Here is a 22,984-nt window from a genome sequence, read left to right on the forward strand (position 1 = left end):
GCTCATAGGTTGGTAGTGCTAGAGGCCTGAAAAAGTGGAGTCTGCAAGAGTTCCTGAAGTCCTTAAATACACTTTGCAAAGTATAGCACAGACCAGTGGCTTATAGTTTGTGTAGCATTCAAAAAACCGACAGAAGAGCTTGTTAAAATACAGACACTCAAGAACTCAGATTGACTCATTGATCTGAGGAGGGTCCCAGGAACACTATATTTTCAGTGAGCATCCCAGATATATCCGATACAGGTGGTTCCCAGAGCCTCTCTGGAGAAACAGGCTCTGTATTTAACCATGCTTAAATACAAGTAAATGCAAAACTCTTTTCAAATTCTACTAAGAGATAAACGTAAGTGAAATCTAGACCTACCTAGATTTAAAAACAAAAACCCTACACATAATTTTAATTTTTTTTTTAATGGTGCTGGGGTTTGAACTCAGAGCCTCACTCTCAGAGCCTCACACTTGCTAGGCAGGCACTCTATGACTTGAACCACTGCTCAACTCTATTTTTGTGTTGGGTTTTTTTCTAGATAGGGCCTTACGAAGTATTTGCCCATGCTGACTTTGAACTGACTCCTTATCTCTGCCTAGGATTAATATACATATTTTAATTTTAATACAAGTGGACAACCTATAAGATAAGGTATTACGAGAGCCGTCGAAGTTCTGAATCTTGGGATCCCTACTGGGTTCAATTGTTTGCCCACACCAGAATAAGAGAATACAAACATAAAATATGAAAATGGAAATTTACAGTTTGGCCAGAACTGGGGAGACAGCCATTCTTGATCTGTTGCCTCGTTCCCTATAGGAGTCTTACACTTTCTAGGAGGGATAGAACAAAAGCCAGATAATATGCATAAATAAATAAATATGTATATATATTTATTTATATGTGTTACTACATATATTAATACAATATGTATTATTACATATTATTTGTATGTATATATATATATATATATATATATATATATACATAGCAGTGCCTCCTCCTCACCCTCTATTGGCACAGGGATCAGGGATTCTGAGGGTGATTTCAGCTTCTGTTGTTGGTATGGAATGGAGAAATAACTTAAAAGACAGGCTAGCAGAAAAATACCCACATTTTACAGCTTTTAAACTCTTAATTTTAAGGGGACCTGCTTCAGAGGGACACTGGAGTGGTTTGACTTAGCAAAGATTTAACGGAAAGCATAGTGGCAGAAAACCTTAAAAAGAGCAGAGCTAAAAGAGTAGAAAACACATGTAAAGCTGAGACTGGTTATATGTTACTTTTACAGCATCCTGCAAATACTGATATTCTCACTGAGTTCAAAGTATTTTTAAATTTCTCTTGGGATTTCTTCTTTGACCCATGTGTCATTTAGAAATGTATTGTTTAATCTCCAAGTACTTAGAGTATTTTCCAACTATCTGTTATTTTATTTTATCAATCATACTGGGATTTGAAGTCAGGGCCTCATACTTTATCTTTCCATTATTGATATCTAGTTTAACTTGATTGAGGTCTGAGAGTAATCACTATATGACTTTCATTCTTTTAAATTAGTTAAGCTATGCTCTATGACCCAGAATATAGTCTACATTGTTGAATGTTCCATATGAGCATGAGAAGAGTGAATATTCTGCTGCTCTTGGATAAAGTAGACTATAGGTATCCAGTTGATGATTGTTTTGAGTTCAGCTACATCTTTACTGATTTTCTGTTTGTTGAAGTTGTCTTTTTATGATACAGTTTGTTGAAGTCTAATAGTTATAAGAGGAATTCTGCTATTTCTCCTTGAAGTTATGTCAGTTTTTGTTAGTCTTATTGAGGATTGCTTGTACATTACACATCTGTCTTGCCACTTTCAAAACCTGTATTTGGTTTTTGGACGTTTACTACACTGTGTCTTAATGTGGGTTTCCTTGCATTTGTCGTGCTCAGAATTGTTGAGCTTCATGGGTGTGTATATTCATATCTTTATATTTGTTAAGCTTTATCATTTAAAACATTCTTTTCCTTTCTTCATTGTTCCTCTGGGATCTCTATAATGCATACATTGGCTCTTTAGATGTTGGTGCCATAGGTACCACAAGCTCTGTTAATTTTTCATCATTCTTTTTTCTCCTCAGACTATTTAATTTAAATTGTAGTATATTCAGATTTGCCAGTACTTTCATATGCCCATTCATGTGTGCTCTTATATTCCTCTAGGAAGTTTCTCCTTTCAGTTACTATACTTTTAAGCTCCAAAATTTCTGTTTGGGTACTTTTCTTATTTACTGATATTTTCATTTTGTTCAGATATTGCTTTCCTGATTTCTAGTTCTTTATCCATGATTTCTTTTATCTGATTGAAAATATTTAAGATAGTTGATTTATGACTTTGACTAGTAATGTTAATGGCTAGGCTTCCCTGGGGATACTTTCTGTTAAAAACTATTTTTTCTTATACATTAGTCATACTTTACTGTTTCTTTATATATTTTATTATTCTTTAAGAACTGTAATTTCTGAGCATTGTGTTATGCTAACTCCAGATATCCAATCCTCTCATTCCTCAGGATATATTCATTTGTGGGTTTTCCAAGCTGTTCTTTCCAAAGTGCATGTACCTTATTTTGTATGATTACTGAAGTTTGTTTTCCATCGTCTGTGTAGTCATCCAGTGACCTGACAATTTTCTCCAAACTGGTGTCTGGCTCCAAATGTCTGGCTCCCTGAAGTTTGAGGGAGAAGGGGAATTTCTTGAACTTCTCTAGACATGAGGAGGAGTTTCACTCCTTTCGAATTGTAACAATGTTTGCCTCCTGTACCAGCTCCTCAAAAACCAAAAGCAGTGATCAGCACTGGAGATACTCAACTCAGTTTTTGGAGTACATGGTTTGTATTGCCCACCTTGGCATCAGCAAGCACCCACCAGAAATGAGGCCCACAGCTCCCCTTTGCTGCTTGGCATGGCACTAGTGATGCTAGAGGGTATATGAAATCATGATATTCATCTAAATTTACCACTTTCTTCATGAATTCTGCAAGTGCTAACTGCAATTCTAAATAGGTTGCTTCAAATAGTACTTCTAGCTCAGTAGTTGTTTTGTAGGGGAATTGATTCCTGGACCTTCCTATTCTATCATTTTTTGTGACACTACCATGATTTCCTTTTGTAAATGATAGACTATAGAGTGATATGATATGATAGAAGCAATCTCATCTTGTTTAAAGGGAAAGAGGGTTTCCCCTTTCTTAGATATCCCTCCTAGGTATAAGAAGTTTAAGCAGTAAAAGAAGAGTGCAACTGGTAGGAAAAAGAGACCAAAAATCCTTGTTTTAATCTTAGGAGAAATGACGTGTATGAGACTTAACTTCTATCTTTCTATATGAACTCTAGGACTTTTTGTCTTTGAAATTTTTGGACTGCATAAAAATTTGAAAGCCATTTGCAAGTAGTTTTTGCAAATTGTGAAATGGAATTTTTATGGATCTCTGCCACAACTCATTTTTTCCCATTTATGTATCTCTTGAACTTGAAATTTATAAAGCATTCTTCAATCAACTGTGAGGTATAATAGATGGACAAGACCAGCCAACCTGTCTGAAGATGAATTTTTCAACCTGGGTAAGTTTCTGCCAAAGTCTAGGAAATCTACAGAAATGCAAAACCAGAAAATGATGTCATTATTTATTACAGTGACAGACTAATATGTAGGTATTATTTAGTCTTTTTCCAAAAATAATTGATGTACTAAAAATTATTAATCTACTATTTAAAAAAATTTGGACCGTATTTTTAGAAATTTACTGATGAAATTCAATAAGGACTGCTTCACTGGACATCACTACTCCTTCCATTTCGGGGTTATTACTGGGAATGATTTATCTCATATAGACTAGGAAGGTGTTAAAAATTTCTTCTTCGGATGTCAAATATGCTTGCTGAGATACGCAGGTCATCTTACCAAGCACCGTAATTGAAAGCTGGGACTGTCCCGTGTGATGCAGGTGTTATTCAAAGGCTTCGGGGGGTGAACCAAGCCCCCACCACGAGTAGGAACACCAGCACCTTTAGCGCGGCAGCAAGACGCTCCTTCCTAGGCGCACTGGTCAAGAGCGGCGACTGAGAGCCTGGGATGCAACCTAGCGAACTTGGTCTAGAGCTGTTGTCATGGAGACGGCGGGCCGTTGAGTAGCCTGTTGTTGCCTCACGCCTCTGTTACGTCATTGCCAGCCCCTGGGCTGGATCGCACCCGCCCGCGTTAGATGGTAGCAACCCGACTTGTGCCGCCCAGAATAGTGATTGGCGGGACAGTTTTGCCTAAAGAAATGCGAGCTTTCCGCGAAGAGTGCCCTGTCGTTGGTCGCGAGATTACGGCGTCACAGCGCTCGGGATGAGTCGCGACGCAAAGTGGCAGCCGCCCGGCCTTCTTACCACGTCTTGGGTCCTGTCGAGCACAGGGTTGGTTGGGGCGGGGGTGCTCCTGAGTCTTTTAATAGGACTCATTTGCCTTTTCCATCCTCTTAGCCCCCGTTTTTTCCCCAAGTTTAGCACTAGAAGATGGGCTTCTTCGTCTTGCCCTGCTTAGGGGATTGATCGGGACAAACTAAATGCAGTGTGGGGAACCATGCTTATTCTTTAATAACAATGTCGTGTACCTGCTTTGTGTTCTTAAAATGGACTTTCTATAAGTTTCTTGGTTATTCTGTGACATCCTGAAGTAGGTTAGGACATGAGGATGAAGACTGCAGGATCCTTTCTCTAGCTTCAAGTGAAGGTCCTATTTATAGAGATTCATTCTCAGTGTTGGCCATCTGAATTCCCAGGTCAAGGACCATTGGAATCAAATGCTTCCCAAGACTGAAAACTTGGAAAATATATTTCAAATTTGAACAGAAAATGCCAGGGTGCAATACGTATAGGATGGGCAAGTATTTACTTCATGAAGCTTTTATATATGAAGTAAGTGTACTGGGTTGTAAAATGTATTTAATATTGTGTGGCTGAAAGACACCTGTGTGGCTTCCATTGAACTGCTTGTCATTCAGTCTAGTAGCAGATTGACATCTGGAGACCTCCTTTGTAAGATTTCAGGAGATGACCTTTGTCACTTAAAGCAGAGAACTGATTCTTGAAATTTTCAGATGAATAGTCAGCTGATGCTGAAGAGTGAGTGCCCTGCTAACCTACCAGGGACAATATTGTTATTGGAAAAATGATACTGAGTCCCCCAAGTATGTTGCTGGAAAAATGGAACTGAAAATTACCTCAGTTCTTGCGTCTGGCAGGAGAAGAATTCAAGCAAGATGCAAAGATTTAGTAAAAGTAACAGTAAAGTATATGAGGAGAGGAACAGTGGGGAGAGGAGAGAGAGAAACATTTCCTTTTCCCCATGCAGGAAATAGGAGCAAAGGCTCAAAACGGTGGTCCCCAACTCCTAGTTTTATACTGAAGAGCTGAGGGAATACACGTCTTCAAAGATAATGGGCCTGGGTGGCTGAGATGGCTGACAAAGCAGGGAGGGGTCACCCGCCCAAATCACAATCACAACCCACCCAAGTCACAGAGACAAAAGGTGTGCTTTAGAACTTCCTTTTCCTAGACATGATTATTTCTCCACCGATCCAAGGATCCTTGCAGCTCTTTAACATCTCAAAGAGGAAAGCAGAAGTAGGTAGCTCCTCTTTGTCTCCCTGTTCTTGTAGATTTAGCACCTTAAAAATGGCAGGGGGCTAGTTGTTTTGGCTCTCCTTGTTCCAATGTCAGAGTCTGGCCCTTTAAATATTTATTAAAATAATATGATTCCCCTGACTCCTCTTATGGCCACCACTTATGTCTAATTGCTACCTATCATTCCCCACTCAAGGACTAGAGACCCTGAAAGCTTTTAGGGAAAAGGGAAGTCGTAATCTGTCATTAGTTGATTCCTGCTGGCATGGAATGTAGTCATAAATCAGGAGTCTCTGGTCCTTGTTCTCTATCAGAGACCATGGAGGAATATAAGTTGCCTTTCAGTATTTACATCTGTCCAGTGGTCTATGATAGTGGAAGCTGCAGTCGCAGAGCACAGTAACCAGTGGGAATTGCCCATCAGGTTGCGATTGTAAACTGTGAAGACACAGAGTTCCTGTGGTGAACACATATAAGATTGCTGTTGTATTGATTGGTTGTATTGTGTTAAGGTATGGAAAATTGTTGTAATAAGAATTATTAGCTAGTGTGTGTTAGGACTAAGAAACCAAGCCAGAGAATGACAGGCCAATATGCAAATGAGCCAACCCTAAGGTGGTTAGACCGATAACACCAACTATTAGGTCACCACCAAGCATAAAAACCCGAGCCACGCTACCACTCATCGCTGGCCTCCTGAACGCTGGAGACCGCGCTGTCAGAGCCGCTCCCGAAGCTCCGATGCAGAGGCAGCCGCCGCTTGAGAGCCTGCCCCTTCTCCTGATGATCGACCGGGTGTCACTGGTGAACCAGGAGAGCAGACCTGCAACTGATATCAGCCGTAAGGATTCCCCTGAGCTCGGCTGGACTCCCCTTATTGGCTAAGAAGACATTGCACGGTGAGCGAGGCTTGGGGAAGGCCTGAGTAAATTCCTGGCTGGCTAGGGTAATAGAGGACAGGATATTAGGATCTGTGTGAGAGTGCTGTGTGGATTTGTTTGAATAAAATCCTGCTCTCTGAAGTAAGAGTCTCCTGAGTACTACTTACTGTACTCGATTGGTAATGAACCATAAGTGCTCTCGCAGTTCCACAGACAGGGATGAGGTTAGCACAACAGTATAGGCAACAACAGAGTGAGATGTCTATTATGACAATGACTATGACAATGAACATTAATGCCTTTTTTCCACCAGGTAAATCTTGTAAAGCAAGAGGAAAGTAGGTCTCCAAAGTTTACTTTAGGATCAGACATAGCACCTGTTAGGGTATGGAGGTCCTTGAGGATCTCTGATACATTTGCTGAGTTGTCTGAAATATACACACAGCATTTTGTGTTAATGCACAAATGGCTTGATTTTGATCTCAGAGTTGAGAAGATCTATACCCTATGCTGTGTCATTTAATGCTTTGGGGGTATATTTAGTCATGCTGTCCATGTGTCAGATTATATCCTCTATTCAAATTGCCTATTTAAAATACCTACACGTAAGGACCCATTCTTTTTAACCTCGGCTTTACTTTGGAAGAGCTGGCAGGAGTGACTCCATTTTGCTGTTAGTTTAGATGCAGGCTCTCGTATATTTTAGGTTGGCCTGGAACTCACTATGTAGCCCAGGCTAGCCTTAACTCATGATATTCCTGTTCTCCCAATCACTGGAATTACAGGCATGCACAACCATGTCCAGCATGTCTTTATTCTGACAACTTTCCCCTTGTTTCAACAGTTTCTTTCTGAAGGTAGCCACTGACAAATCATGCTGGTCTGGCTTTAATTGTCCCTTGTTGCCAGGGTCCCCTGGATAGTCTGGTATTTTCTGTGACTCCACGTGAGAGAACAAGAATCAGATAGGTCAAGAGTCAGTGCCAATGAAACCTGTTTTGTGGCCAATTTAAGCAAACGGACGTTTAGAAGAAGTGGCTGGGCTTGTATGGCACCCACTTTTAAGTCAACAGAGAACAGTTGAAGTTTTGCAAGGAAAATACAAAACAAAACCAATGATAGCAAATACTTGAATAAACAACTGTTTGAGAAATAGATACCAGCTAGAGACATTTTCTGGGACCCTTGATTGTAAATGCCTTAGAGAAGGATCCAAACTGTAGATGACAAAATAGAACAGTTAGTTAAATGTTTTTAAATGTTTAGCAATTGATAAAACAATTTTCTTGCATATATTAAAAGCACTGAGAAGACAAATACTTAAATGAACTGATTTAGTTAAGACTGTTTTCTAAATGTTTAAAAGCCCAATAAAGTTAGCAAAACACAAGCAATTTCTTATCTCAAAGAAAAGAAAAAAACCTAAAACCTTTCCTTTAAGCTGGTTTTTAGCAGAAGAGGTGAGGGAGAGAAGCATGCATAGATTTAAGAGCTCAAGAACATGTAAAAGTTAACTAAATAGCTATAAGTACATTGGTTGTTTTTGGAATTCCAGAGGCAAAAGATGATTTTGCCTAAAGCTTGACAGACTAATGTCTATATAACTACGTTTATGTAGTTATATTAATTTTAGAGTACCCTCAAATTGTTTAGCCAGATTATAGTCCTCCCTAGGGCGTGCCAAGATAGCGCAGGCTACACGTTTCTGCAGGAATAGATAACATGTTTCCCCTCTGGCAGAAATGAAGAGAGAGCCAATTGTCATCCAGGCAGGGTGTCCCTCCAGGAGTGACAGCCTTGTGCCTAGGCCTCAGCCTTAAGCCCAAGTTGAACCCCTGAGCCTCTGTCATGGGAGGAGCATTATCAGCCCAATGAGCTAGGTAAACCCGTGGGGTCACTTTCAAAGCATCTTTCTAGTGACCAGGAAGTTAGTGTAGCGCGCCTGTCTAATTTCCTGTCATTGGCAACTGTTTTCCTTCCAGCACCTTTATTTCTAAATAAATTGAGCCTGTTGGAGTAACCAGCATTTGAGGTCAGAGGAATCCCAGTTTGTTCATTTGGAGCACAAACAAGGAAAAGACAAAGGTATCCTAGTGCCATTTTTCTGCCACCTGGCCTCCAAATCCTGGTTTATTCAGAGCAAAGGCAAGGAAAAGGCATAATACCATTTTCCAGCCACCTGGCCTCCAAATACCTAGATTCTGGGAATGACAGTCAAATTTGGCTCAGGTCTGCAGGTGAAGGCACCTGCATGCAGCCTGTACCCTTGTCAGCTCCATTGATCTGTCCCAAGGAATAGTCCTACTTTACCTATTTCCTTATGGCCTATGCCATTCTGGCTAGCACAAAAGATTGGAGAGTACCCTAACACAAGGAAATGCCTTCAAAAGGGTAGAAAAACCATACTTGGGATAAGCTTCTCTTAGGTGGTGATCTAAAAAAGAAAGAAGCCCAGCTCCAGAGAGGGGAAGGGAAAATAAGCCTGAAGCTCTGGAAAAGTAGGCTAGAGATCCAAGTAGCAGCACCCAGTAGGAAAAGGAAGCAGTTAGCACTTAGTAACCAGGTAGGAAGGCAGAGGCAGCACAAAGAGAATTGCCATGTCCTCAACCTGGAGAGAGGCAGGGAGGATGGTTCTTACCTCTCGACAAAACAGACATGAGATCTGGTATCCGAGTGACAATGTGATACAATTGGTATCTGAGTCATGATGTGATACAACTGGTATCCGAATCACGGTACCAATATTAGCATTTGGATGGGGGACAATGTTCAAAGTTCAGGGGAGATGTAGTGACTGCTGATTTTGAAATTTTAGGGCCATTGTGAGTCATCAAATAGTTCAGTAGCTTTCAAACAGGTTTTTAAAAAGAAACAATAGCAAGTATACAGCAAGTATACTTACATGTACATACACACACATCAGAGTAGCTAATACATATCATAAGAGTTGTCTAGGTATAGCAAACATATATAGCAAGGATAATTGCTTTGTGACATTTTGGTCCAATTAGATACAACATATACAGCAGTGTTTGTAGTAGCTTGCTTCGCTTTTCTGCTCATCGTCTCTTTCTCTTCTTGTTCTCTTAGAATGTCCTACTAAGATGGTATTATGCTCCCTGTATATCTTGATTTTTTAAAAAAATTATGAAAGGACTTTACCATACAAAAGTAGAGCATTGCACAATGACCAATGAATGACTGCTTCAACAATCAACAACTTTTCAGCTGTTGATCATATATTTGAGAGAGAGAGAAGGCATATTGAAGGAAACTGAGACATCCTCTTACATATTAGAGAAATAGCTTCAAGAAGCTATCATAGAGCCATAAATGTAAATTTAACATAGTTCTTCAGTCTTTCTGTGGATCGTGTATCATATATTTATGTTCATTTCATACTTTATCAGTTACTTTAAGAAAGCCAGAAAATTTATTTTCACGTGGTATTCTTGGAAGGTTAGATTTGGAGGAGTGGACATGGAGAAGCATAGCATTCAGGATTATGTTAAATAAAATAAATGTGTCATAGAAAAAATCAAAAACCTGGATTCATATTACATTACTTTACATATATATATATTTACTAAATGTCATTGAGTTCTTATATAGATAGGGAGGTCTTAAAATTGATATGCTCCTGTTTTAATCAACTGTTCTTTCATTTCTTCCTGTTTGTACATTTGTGTCTTTTTCTGTCTTTGTTTTCTGTCCATTTATGGTCTTAGTTTTTTAAATTTCTGATTCAAGGCATTTATTAATAACACCAAAATGTGTGATTGAGCATGTTTAATATAGTGTGTGTGGAGTTTTCCTCAGCTTTATGGTTGGCTTTTTGGAGGAAATTTCACCAGTAGAAAAGCTTTTTATTTCACTTTTTTCAGTAGTTTTGTGCCAAAAGTGATGTGCTCCCCCCGATTCCTATTTATTGTATGTATGTGTATCTATATAGGGTTTCTGACCTGAGAGCACCCTCTTCTGTCAGTTCTTCCCTCTCCTAGATAGTTTCTTTTATTAATGTGCTCATTGGTAGAGATGAGATTAAGAGAAGGAAGGGTCAGTTTGTCTTTTTTTTTTTTTATTCATTTCTGCAGAATCCTTAATTTTTCCCACTATTTCCTTCTTTCTCTTTATTACCTTGTCTCCAAGAGGTATTGCCTGTTCCCTGTATGTATGGTTTTTCTCTGAGGATTTGCTTCTCTGAGGTTACCACGTCCTATATTGTCAAATTCCAGCTCTTTCCTTAATTATTATTAATTATCATGTCTTGATCTGTGTACAGTGCTTTGCCACTGATGGTTTCACTTTTTCTTTCTGAGAGTGAATTTGTCAGAGCTAAGTCTTTAGCCCTCTGTTCCTATCTGCTCTATCACAAAGTCTTTTCGGCCTTCCCCAGCACTACTTTTGGTACTGATAGGCTTGCATTTGTGGTGGGAGCTCTGTTGCAGTTTCTCTCTTTTTTTTTTTCTTTTTGAAAGTTGTTTCTGAATAGTTATGTTTTCCTTGTTGGCTTTACAGTTATTTTGGGAGAGTAAAGGAGAAATTTTGAAACTAGTGACCTCCTTTGTTCTTAAAACTCAGAAAACAGTCCCAGGAAATAGTTTCGATAAAATTTAATATCCATCCCTTGGAATAATGCTTAATAAATTAGGATTATAAGAGACTCCTTAACTAGATAATAGTTATTTACCCAAAACCTCAACAGACATCATACCTTAATCTTAAAAGTGTGAAAGATTTCTCTTTGAGTTCAGGAACAAGACAAATGCTTCCTCTAGCATTATTTTTATTTAACATTATGTGGTGGCCTTAGGTGGCACAATAAGGCAAGAAAAAAATATAAAGATAGAAAAGATGTAATAAAACGTTATTTGCATATGATTATGTACATAGAATGTTCAAAAGAATAAGTGAATTTAGCAAAGCTACTGGATACATTATCCATACAAAAATGAATTGCATTTGTATTTTTGTATTTGTATGTTCTAGAAATAGACAATTACAAAATGGAATAAGATACAATAATGAAATCTGATAATTAGTCTAATAAAAATATTTAAGCTCTCCACTCACAAACCATAGAACATTACTGTGAGTAATTAAAGAAGATTTAAATAAATGGAAGCTTTTATCATTCATAGATTGAAGTTTCAGTGTTATAAAACTAAGTTCTCCCCCAAAATGATATAGAGTAAGTTTGAGTTGCTGTTGATTTGATTTTAAAATTCATAAAAAAGCAAAAATCCAACAATAGCAAAGACACAATATTTAGTATAAAGCTTCAGTAATTTTTGCAGTGTGTCATTGGCACCAGATTAGACCAATAGTATGGAATAGCTCAGAAACAAACCTCTATACATATGACAAACCTATGTACATAGGTAATTATGACCAAAATGACATGATAGAGCAAGGAAAGATGATACTCTTTAATAAACATTTGGGAGAATTGCAAAAGCATATGAAGAAAAACTTGTTCTCCATTTCATATCATACAAAAAATACAAGGGGACTTATAAACTAAATATGAAGGATAAAACAGTGAGGCTTCTGGTACTTACTATAAGAGAATATCTTTATGACCTTGCTATAGAGAAAAACTTCTTAAACAATATCAAATGAATCACTAAGCAGCTAAATTGGACTGCATTAAGAATTTCTTCAAAAGATACCATTAGAAGGGTGAAATTCAAACATAGAGAGGACAGTTTTATAATATGGTCAAGAAAATACTCATTCTTCTACTGGATTATTATATTGATTTATTGGAGTTCTCAGAACTTGTTCCATCATTAAGAGAAAAATGACTATACTGGTCAAATATTTTGTAGACTGTCCCTCAACTAGGATTTGTCTGTTTTTCTCATATTAAATTAGGGTTATAGGTTTCGGGGACGAAGACTACATAAGTGAAGTCCCACTGTCATCACATCATAGCTAAGGTACATGCTATTAACATTACATATCACCACAGTGTTATCCTCAATCATCTAGTAAGGTACTATTTACCCCTACCCTTCATACTCTATGCAAGTCACTAAGCATAGCCTATAGTCAAGGAAGGAGGGAGTGATTACAAATAATATCTGGAATTCTACAAGAGATTTACTTTTTCTTTGTCTCAGCTCCAGGGAACTTGGATTCCATTTACTGATGAATGTATTAGAAACCAAGATCCTGGCACTAAGTATACTCATTAGGGGGATGTCACTGCTTCTAGGCTCTTTGCAGACAGAGCTAGGATATATACATATATATATATATATATATATATATATATATATATACACACACACACACACACATCTGTAACCATTTCTGCATCAATATCTCTATCAAACTAGACATGAATTCATACTGATGTCTCTAACTTAAATCTGATACCTCTAATCTAGTATCATCTAGCCTTCTCCCTAGCTTATCTATAACTGTCCTCTCCAGTAGTGAGAAACTAGGTATCCACAGTCCACCATCCACATACTTATTTTTTCAACTCAATGTACATGTGTACCTGTTTCAGAGTTGATACCACATAGTCCCACGAGAAACAACTTTACCAAAGTATTTATGTACAGTTCCTGTTATAGTTAATATTAGAGTTTCCAGTCATTTCTAAAGTTGCTTGAATCACCTTCTTTATTCCCTATTCCCTTCAATGATGTTATATTTAGTGATGTATATATTTGTAATATAGTTAGATTCTTTTTCATAAACTGCATTTTATCCCAGGATTCCCCCAACCTCCTGGATGAATATTTAAATTTTGAAGTTATTAAGGTTTATTCTTTGTGAAGTAGTTGGTTTTGAAAATACATAGTATTGTGCATCCAAACATAGTATGGTACAGATTATTTCCATCACCCTAAAATCATCTTTGCTTCTCCTAGCTATACCCTCCCCCAACAAACTACTGGCAGTCTCTGATCTGTTTTAGATCCCTATAGTTTTGCCTTTTTTGTATGTCATATGAATGCAATACACTGCCTTTTTTGTCTGCTTCTTTCACTTAGCAAAATGCATATAATATTCATTCATATTGTGTGAATTAACAACTTGGACCTTTTTATTGTTTTGAGCTTTTGAAGATTATGCATAAAGCACCCATAACCATTTGTGTGCAAGTTTTTTGTGGATTAATATCTCAAGTATACAATTCAGTTTTTAGTATACTCACAATGTTGTAAACCATATCTCCTGTTTGAATTTCAGAACATTTTCATCATCCCAAAAGAAATCCAGTCACTTCCATTCCCCAGTCTCTTGAAAACATTAATTTATTTGGTTTTTATGGATTTGCCTATTCTGGATGTTTCCTATAAATAAAATCCTATAATATGTGACCTTTTGTGTCTAACTTCTTTCAAGTAGCATAAGTGTTTTCAAGATTTACACACATTGTAGCATGTATTCCTTTTTGGTTGAATAATATTCCATGGTGTATATATACCACATTTTGTTTATCCTCTAATCCATTGATGATATTTGGGGTGTTTCCACTTTTGGACTATTATAGATAGTGTGACTGTGAACATTCATGTACATAATTTTGTATAAACATGTTTTCAGGTTTTTTGAGTTTACACCTAGGAGTGGACTTTCTGGATCATATGGCAATTCTATGGTTAAATTTTCAAGGAACTGCCAAAATTTTCCATAACAGCAGTCACATTTTACATTCTCTTCAGCAATATGTGAGGGTTCTAATTTCTACAGTTTACCATTGTGATGTGAAATTAGGCATCTCAAAATAGTTTTGATTTGCATTTACCTAATAACTAGTGATGTTGGACATCATTTTATGTACTTATTGACCATTTGTTTATTTTTTGAGAAATGTCTTCAAATCCCTTGTCCATTTTTTTTAACAGAGAAAAGTTTATTTCATTGGTATTTTGGCTTAGTATTTTGTTCAGTTCAAATAAACTAAAACAAAGCAATTTATTTGAGCTAGTCAAATATAAGAAACAATTATGAGTTTCTGTTTTACCACCCTATGATTGTGTTCATACAGGTACAGTTATCAAAATTCTAAGCAGCTATCAGAATACTACCTTTCATCTGCAGTATTTGACAGAATAAGTACAGAAAAAGTGTGCACAAGAGTGCTGAAAATCACAGAAAAATTGGATAAATAAGAATGTTCACATTTATCATTACTATTGATTTATTCCTTTCTGCTAAAATTAAGTTTTTAAAAAGTTCAGGGAGGACATTCAGTGCCACTTTGGGTTTGTCTGCAATATACAAATAAGCTATATCTATTTTTACTTGTAAACATAAGTTATAATGACCTCACATTTCTACAATCTAAAATAGTTCTGTTTGAAGCAAGACAGATTTGTTCTCATTGTTTTTGTGTTCTAGCTTAATTTACAAATGTGAATATGTTCCATATGTTGCCTCAATCTACAATGACACAGAAAAGTCTAGAGAGATACCTATTGGTTTCCACAGATAAATTGAAAAAGAGAAAATGTAATTGAAATATAATTTCATCTTAAGTATCCTTAACATGTGTAGCATGTAAAGCAGCACTTGACACAGCAAATATCTTGCTTGTAAAGTGACATCGTCCCACTCTAGGGTTTGAACTCAGAACCCTCATGTTTGCAAAGCAGGCACTATACCACTTCAGCCACATCTTCAGTACACCTCATTCTTGTTATTTTGGAGATGGGGTGTCTGGAACTATTTCCCTGAGCTGTCCTCAGGCCTCTATCCTTCTTATCTCTTATCTTATCCCAAGTAGCTAAAATTACACCAGAGCCTGGCTGGTGTCAATGTATCTTGGCACTGGAAAGCTGAAGTGAAGAATATCTTGTGTGTCATCCACTGGGGCTTGCCCAAGGTGGTAGAAATGTTCATATCCTGGCAGGTCCTGGTATCCTTACTTCTGCCACTGTGCTGTTATCTCATCTTGATAAATCAAAATCAAGGAACAATGTGTCTATAAGAATACAATCTGCAAGAATGCTGCTGCTATCCAGAAGTGGTGATGCATTCCCACAATCTCAGCTACTTGGGAGGTAGAGATCAGGAATATCATGGTTTGAGGCTAGATCAGGCAAAAGTTAGTGAGATTCCATCTCAACCAAAAAACCTGGCATGGTGTCTGGTGGAGGAATTGGTAAAAGGATCATGATCTAAGGCTGTGTGTCTTAATTAGAATTAAGATACAATTGCTCCTGAATCTTTATTTGTAATGTAACCATCAAAGCCCACTTTAAACCATCCATTTATGTCTTCCATTTTGATTATAGTGATCTAGGTCTGATACTGATGCAAAAATAAATAACACCTGAACAGGGACTTGAACCCTAGACCCTCAGATTAAAAGTCTGATGCTCTACCAACTGAGCTATCCAGGTCCTACTACAATGACTACTTTTGGGGAAATTTGAATATGGACATGTTAAAAGTGTCACCTTTTACTATGCGTTTACTCCAGTAATGTTGGGACAGCATTTCAACCTCCAGGAGGCCTGTCTGCTCTAACCCACATGCTCTAACCTACAGGAGCATGGGCATGAGGTGGCAGCTTGATTAGCCAATGCTAATTAGTTCCCTTAGTAGGTCCTGTTTTCACACTGGATTATTTCACTTTTTGTTACTAAATTATAAGAATTCCTTATTCTAGAGAGATTTTTATCAGATATATTCCTTGCAAATATTTTCACCCACTCTGCAGGCTATCTTTTCACTCTTTTGATAGGCCCTTTTGAGCGAATAAAAAAAAATGAAATCCAATTTATGTTTTTCTTTTGTTACTTGTACTTTGGTGCCATTTTGAAGATACTGTTGCCTAATTCAAGGACTCCAAAATTTATACCTATGTTTCCCTTTAAGAATTTCATAATTTTACATTTAGATCTTTGGTCCATTTGAGTTAATTTTTATATATGGTGTGTGTATAGGACCAAGTTCATTCTTATGCATGTAGACATCTAATTGTTCCAGCACCATTTGTTGTAAAGATGATTCATTTCCCTTTGAATGGTCTTAGAGCGCTTGTCAAAAATCAATTGACCATATACACTTGACTTTATTTCAATTTTTCCCATAGATATACATGTCTGTTCTTATCCCCCATACCACACTATTTTGATCACGGTAGCTTTATAATAAATTTCAAAATGGGGAAATGTCTTATTTTATTCCTTTTCAAGATTGTTTTCACTATTTGGTGTTCCTTGCAACTCTGTGTGAATTTAAAGATCAGTTGTCTGTTTTGCAAATAAAGGAAGCCAAGATTTTTTTTAGAAATTGAAGCAAATTTTTAGAGGACTTTGGGGAGTGCTTCCATTTAACAATGTTAAATTCTCCAATTCATAAACCCTGAGCATCTTTCCATTTACTTATTCTTTAACTTTTTGTGGTAGTAGGGTTTGAATTCAGGTCTTCTTGCCTGCCAGGTGGGCACTTGTGCCCCCAGCCCTTTTTGCTGTTTATTTTGGAGATAGGATCTTGCTTTTTTGCACAACCCCTATCTTCTTATTTTATTCTTCCTGCTGTCTTTGGTATGACAGGTGCATGCCAACATGCCCAGTGTTTTCCATTGAGATGGGGTCTCACAACGTTTTTGCTCAGACTGGCCTGGAACCACAATTCTCCCAATATCAGCCTCCCAAGTAGCTAGGATTACAGGTGTGAGTCACTGATGCCAGGCTCATTTTATAATTCTTGGTTAAATTTATTCCTTTTTCATGTTATAAATAGAATTATTTTCATAATATCATTTTGAATTATTCATTGTTATTATATGGAAACATAACTAAATTTCACATTGATCTTGTATCCAACAACCTTACTGAACTAATTTATTAGCTTGAACAGCTTTTTATATATTCTTTAGTGTTTTCTAGATATAAGATTATCCTATCTGTGAAAAGAGATAGTCTTATTTGTTCTCTTTCATTCAGGATATGTTTTTACTTTTTCTTTCTGAAAAGTGCCCTGGCTACAGCTTCCACTACAGTGTTGAGTAGAAGTGGTGAGAGTGGACATCCTTGTCTTTTTCCTGATTTGGAGGGGAAAAATTCTAGTCTTTCACCATTAATTATGATGTGAATAGTGGATTTCATCATAAATGCCCTTCATAAGGTTGAGAAATTTCTCTTTCTGGCTTATTGAGTATTTTATTTTTTTATTCTGAAATAGTGTGGGATTTTTTCAGGCTTTTTTTGTATTTGCTTAGATGATCAGGTGGTATTTTTCTCCCTTAATTCCATTAGTAAGCTATATTTCATTGTTTTTTTTATATATAGAATTAGTCTATATTCCTGGAATAAATCCCACTTGGCCATGGTACATAAAAGCATGCTTTTAATACACTGCTGGATTAAGTTTACTAGTATTTTGTTTAAAAATTTAGCATCAGTATTCATAAGAGATATTTTTAAGTATTTTTAACTTTTTGTGACACCTTTTGTTAAGCTTTAGTACTAGGGTAATACTGGTCTCATAAAATAAGTTAGGAAGCATTCTATCCTCTTATGTTTTCTTTAAGCGATTTTTCCATGGAGCTACCAGACATATCAAAACAAACCACCATTCTCATGAATATAGATACAAAACTCCTGAGCAAGTATCAACCCACTGTCTGCCAACCTATCTGTGAAGAATAATAACCTGTGTGTGAAGGATGATTAAGATGACTTTATCCAAAAAATGATATACAATACATAAAAATCAATTCCAAGCATACTAATGCTGAGATATAAAGAAGCAAAATGTAATACATTTAGGAGAAGAAAATAATCCCCCAAACAAGAGTTCATTTCTTTTTTGTGGTACTGGGGTTTGAACTGAGGGTCTTATGCTTGCTAGACAGGAACTTTACCACTTGAGCCATTCCACCAACACTGTTCTGTATTGGGTATTTTCAGGACAGCATCTCTAACTATTTGCCTGGGCTGGCTTTGAGTCATAGTCCTTCTCATCTCTGCCTCCTGAGTAGCTAGGATTACAGCCATGAGCCACCAGTGCCTGGCTGGGAAGGATTTCTTAAAGAAGGAATAAGATAAAATAGCCCTGAACCTAAGGGGAAAATGATTAACAATGTTAAATTTCGTACATTAAGAATAAATGAAAAAAAAAAAATAAATGAAGTGATATATGTTCATCAAAATATACTATGAGAGAATGAGATTGAAAGTCAGTACAAAGAAATTATTTGCAACATAAATAAATTACCCAGGATTAGCACAAAAATATAGAAAATAAAAGTATTTCTATGAGCCAATGAGAAAAATATAGATAATTCAATAGAAAAACAGGGGAAATCATTACATAGGTACTTAACAAAAGAACCTACTAATGACCACATTGAAAAGTAATAGTTCTTCTTATGTATTGCTAAGTAACAAACACCCTCAAAGTCAGTGACCTAACATAATGTATTTTGTTCACAAACCTGCAATTTTATCAGGGTGCCATGGGGTCAGCTTATCTTTCCTTCACTGGGCATGAGCTTGGGCTGCTCCAAGGCTAGGAAGGAATTATCTGAAGAGTCCTGAACTCACAAGTCTGGAAATTGATTCTGCCTATTGGCTGGGACTTGAACTTGGCCTCTGACAACACCAGTTACATGTATGTGGGGTTTCCAGTTGGCTGCTGGGCATCCTCACAGCTTGGTGGCCAGATCCCAAGGCAATGTGGAGAAGGAGAGCACATGCAATTGTAAGTGAGTGAGAATGAGCCAAGCAAAAGGTGTTTTGCCTTTTATCATTTAGCCTGAGATTTCACAAGTATTGTCACTTCTTCTTCATTCTGTTAAAAGCAAACCACTAAGTCCTCCCCATAGTAAAGGAGAGGATAATTAGACTCCACCTTTTGATGGGAAGAATACCAAAGTGTTTGTGAACATATTTTAAAACCACCCACCCATCTTTATAAATTAGAAAAATTCAAATTAATTCTGTAATAAGACTTAACTGATTTTCCAAAGAATTGCTAAAATTAAAAAGGCAAGAAATATTAATTATTGGCAAGAGTATCAATAGTGAGAACTTTCATTACACTACTGAGATTCTAAATTATATAACCACTTTAGAATAGTTGGGTATTATCTAGTAAGTAGAAGGTGTACATACCCTTTTATCCTAGATATATATCCAAAGGAATACGTGCACCAGAAAATGCATACAGGAAGGTTCAGTAGTACTTTTGGTTTCCTGTGGGGGTGGAGAGAACACAGAAGGCAGAGGTTGTGAATGGAAGGGACATGCCAGCAATGCTCTATTTGTCCTGAGTTGTGATTAAACAGGTGAAGCATCAAAAGTAAAGTGTGGAACATAGGAATGTATATTTTTATTCAGATGTAAGTGTATTTAAAAAACACTTCAGAAAGGGTAGGTAAGAAATTGAAAGCCACAGAAACCTGTGGAGAATAGAGGACAATGTGCCAAGCAGGTGGGTGACAGGGATGAGAGGGAAACTCTCACTGCTTAACTATTTGTATTTCTTTTAAACTCCATGAGTGCTTTTCTTTTCAAAATCCTAAACAACCAAATTAACAAAGAAATAAAATGTCTTAAAGAGACCTCAGAGGGAAGTGTGACTTCTTAGAACAGGTTCCTGGCCCTCAAGGCCTGTGTTCTGTCCTCACCCATAGGCACCAATAGCTCATGAGTCAGGACTTGTTCCTGGGCAGAATGATGGTTTGGAAAGAGGAAGAACGAATGGCTTCACAGATCAACACCTGCAGTTATCCAGATGTGACTAGAAGGCTCAGGGGCTCAGTCCCACTGTAGGGTCACGCTTTAATTCTTTCATAAGCATTGACTCACATGTGCATTAACATGATTAAACAAAGACCAGAACATGTATCCATGAACAAAACATTCTTGTTCTTTTTCAGGATTAAACTCTTGGAATGTATTGCTTAGACATCCTCTGTGGGAAAATTCATATACTGTGTGCTTCCTAGGTATTCTGGTAGGCCATTCATTTGATACTTATCCAACAATTAATTAATGAGTAGCTGCTATATGACACATACTCCTCTAGGCATTGGGACTATACCTGTAATAAAATGAGCAAAACTTTCTGTCTTCATGGAGTTTTTAGTCTAATGAAATGCAAACAATGATATGAATGTGTAAAATATGTTGTGTGATGGTAATAAGTACTAATGAAAAAATAATACAGGAAGGTGATAGGAATGGTTTAGTTTTTTAAAAGTATTACTTGTAATTTTAAATATGTTGAACAGGTAAGACTTCATGGAGAAAGTGATATTTGAGCAAAGCCCTGAGGAGAGATAAGGAAGTGGGTAAGAGTTTCTAGGCCAGCAGCAGGTGCAAAGGCCCAAGGCCTTTTTTATGCCTGATTTATTTGAGGAAGAGCAGAGAGGCTGTTGCAGCTGGAGAAGAGAGGAAGGAAACACTCATCACAGGCTGCAAGAGGCACTTTGGCTACTATGCTGAATGAGAGGGAAATCCTTGGAGAATTTTGAACAGAGGCACTACTGCTATGTTTCGAATAGTGAGGAGGCAAGGATGAACTAAAGCAGGGAACAGTGAAGTGAACAATAAACAATGAAGAGTTTCTTGTGAAAATCTAGGTGAGGGGTGGTGATAAATTTACTACTGTGACAGCAAAGGAAGGTGTAAAAACACAGGTTGTGCATATTTTGAAGGTGGAGTTAGTGTGGATGGAATACAAAATCTGAAGGAAGGAGAAATCATGTATGATTGTGCACCTGGAGGAGCTGTTTATGAGGAGGAAGTTTGGAGAGATCAGTAGTTCAGTTTTTAAAAATGTTAAGTAGAAAATGATTATGAAGAAAGCAGCTGCATATATGAGTCTGGAATTTGGAAAAGTGGTTCATGATGTAAAGAGACATTAGCATAAAATGGGACTTAAGAAATGAGCCCTGAGTATGCAAATATTTAGGGAAGGATTGCATAAAAGACCCTTATAACAGCATATAATAAGTGCTATTAGTAGAACTGAAATAGTTTCAGTAATCCTGGGTTTATTGCAATAGCTTCTAAGCCAGTCGTGAGGTCAGCAAAAGCTTCCAGAAAGGGGTGATGGTTATGTCTGAACTGAGATCTGAAGCACATGTCAGAACTGGGGAGTGGGAAGAGAGGAGGAAACTCCAATGGAGATGCAACTACAAAGCTCACAAGCAGGAGTTTAACTCTCCCTCTCCACTCAAACTTCTGTTACCTTGGCCTGTTGAAGGAATGACGACAAGCAGTTTTGAGAAGTTAAATTGGAGAGAGATTAAATTTGGATTTGGTGGGTGACATTTACCTGATTTCTAGTCACTTCTGAGGGGAATGAAGTTATTCAGCATTTAGTTGTGAAACTGCTAGGACTTACCTTTTAGAGGCAGCCTGATATACTAGCCCAGTTCCCTGACATAAGCCCCAGGAACAAAAATCATGTTCTCAAACACAGGAGCTCCCATTGCCTGCAAAAATGGGTTCAAATGTTCTCCAATTGGAAATGAAATCTGAAGGTCTGGCTTCCTTGCAGGCAAAGAAAAACTTCTTGGGATTTTTTGATAGAAGCTGGTTGAGATACTCCCACATCATCTGGAGACAGAGAAGTTAACTGCACAACTCCTGGCTTCCTCTCAATCAGGGTTTTCTTTCCTGAGGACTGTGCACCACTCACTGACTCTTCCTAGATTCTCTCTGTAACTTCTCCTGTGACTACATGGAGAACTGACTGCATATCTGATGCAAAGAAGTATGGTAGAAGAATCAAGGAAAAAAATAAATATAAAATGATATTGTACTGGTATAAAATTCTTTGGGAGACACGGGCTGGTACTTTGAATACAAGTAAATAAAAGAGGACTTTTAAATCTTCCACAGTTTAAAATAAAAATGGTCCCTTTTTTTCTTTATTTGTTTTGCAATGATGGGAATTGAACCCCAGGCCTCAAACATACCAGGCAAGTGCTTTACCACAGAGCTATACCCCTAGCTCAGTTTCCATTTGTTTTTAAAAGAGTGTTGGTAAGCATTAAATTTCCTTGGTTTTAGATTACTATACTACAAAGTACTATATCCTTCAGGAGCATTTTAATTTATGATGAGAAATGTTATATTTTCACTGAAAAAAAAACTGTAGTAGGGCATACCACATTGTTAAAGCTGTTTTAGAAGAATGAAAACACCCCAAAAGCAGTGAAGCATACAAAGTTGGGCCATCCACACTCACTATGACAGTCATTCCCTTCATTTTTAATTATGAGCTTTTTTCTTGCACCAAAGAAAAAAATGTGAACATTTTTTCAGTTTGGCAGACAACTTAGCATTGCCCTCCACTGGTTGCTACTCACTTCTGATTTTTGTTTTTTTAACTACTGTATCTTTTTTTGTTATTTCCTGGTGCCCAGTAAATGGATTATGCATTCTATAAACATTTATTTGGAACAATCAGTTGTTTTCTTCTGTTTACTTTTCCCTTCCATGAGCTGTATGCAAATTTAGGATTTTT

The 22,984-nt window shown here is 37.2% G+C and overlaps 1 long non-coding RNA gene and 1 other non-coding gene across 3 annotated transcripts; one reads left to right on the forward strand and one right to left on the reverse strand.

The window, feature by feature from the left end:
- The first annotated feature begins 60 nt into the window (after positions 1–60).
- On the forward strand, positions 61–22,350 carry LOC141425674 (uncharacterized). 2 transcript variants are annotated; one of them, XR_012450714.1, is made up of 2 exons: positions 61–6,544; positions 22,013–22,350. It is a non-coding gene; the product is annotated as an uncharacterized lncRNA (long non-coding RNA). The 2 variants fall into 2 exon arrangements; XR_012450715.1 differs by lacking the exon at positions 22,013–22,350 and adding an exon at positions 13,736–13,866.
- Trnak-uuu (transfer RNA lysine (anticodon UUU)) lies at positions 15,822–15,894 on the reverse strand. The gene has a single exon. It is a non-coding gene; the product is annotated as a tRNA-Lys (tRNA).
- Positions 22,351–22,984: the final 634 nt, after the last annotated feature.

This window comes from Castor canadensis, chromosome 8, assembly GCF_047511655.1.
Source record: "Castor canadensis chromosome 8, mCasCan1.hap1v2, whole genome shotgun sequence".
NCBI lineage: Eukaryota > Metazoa > Chordata > Mammalia > Rodentia > Castoridae > Castor > Castor canadensis.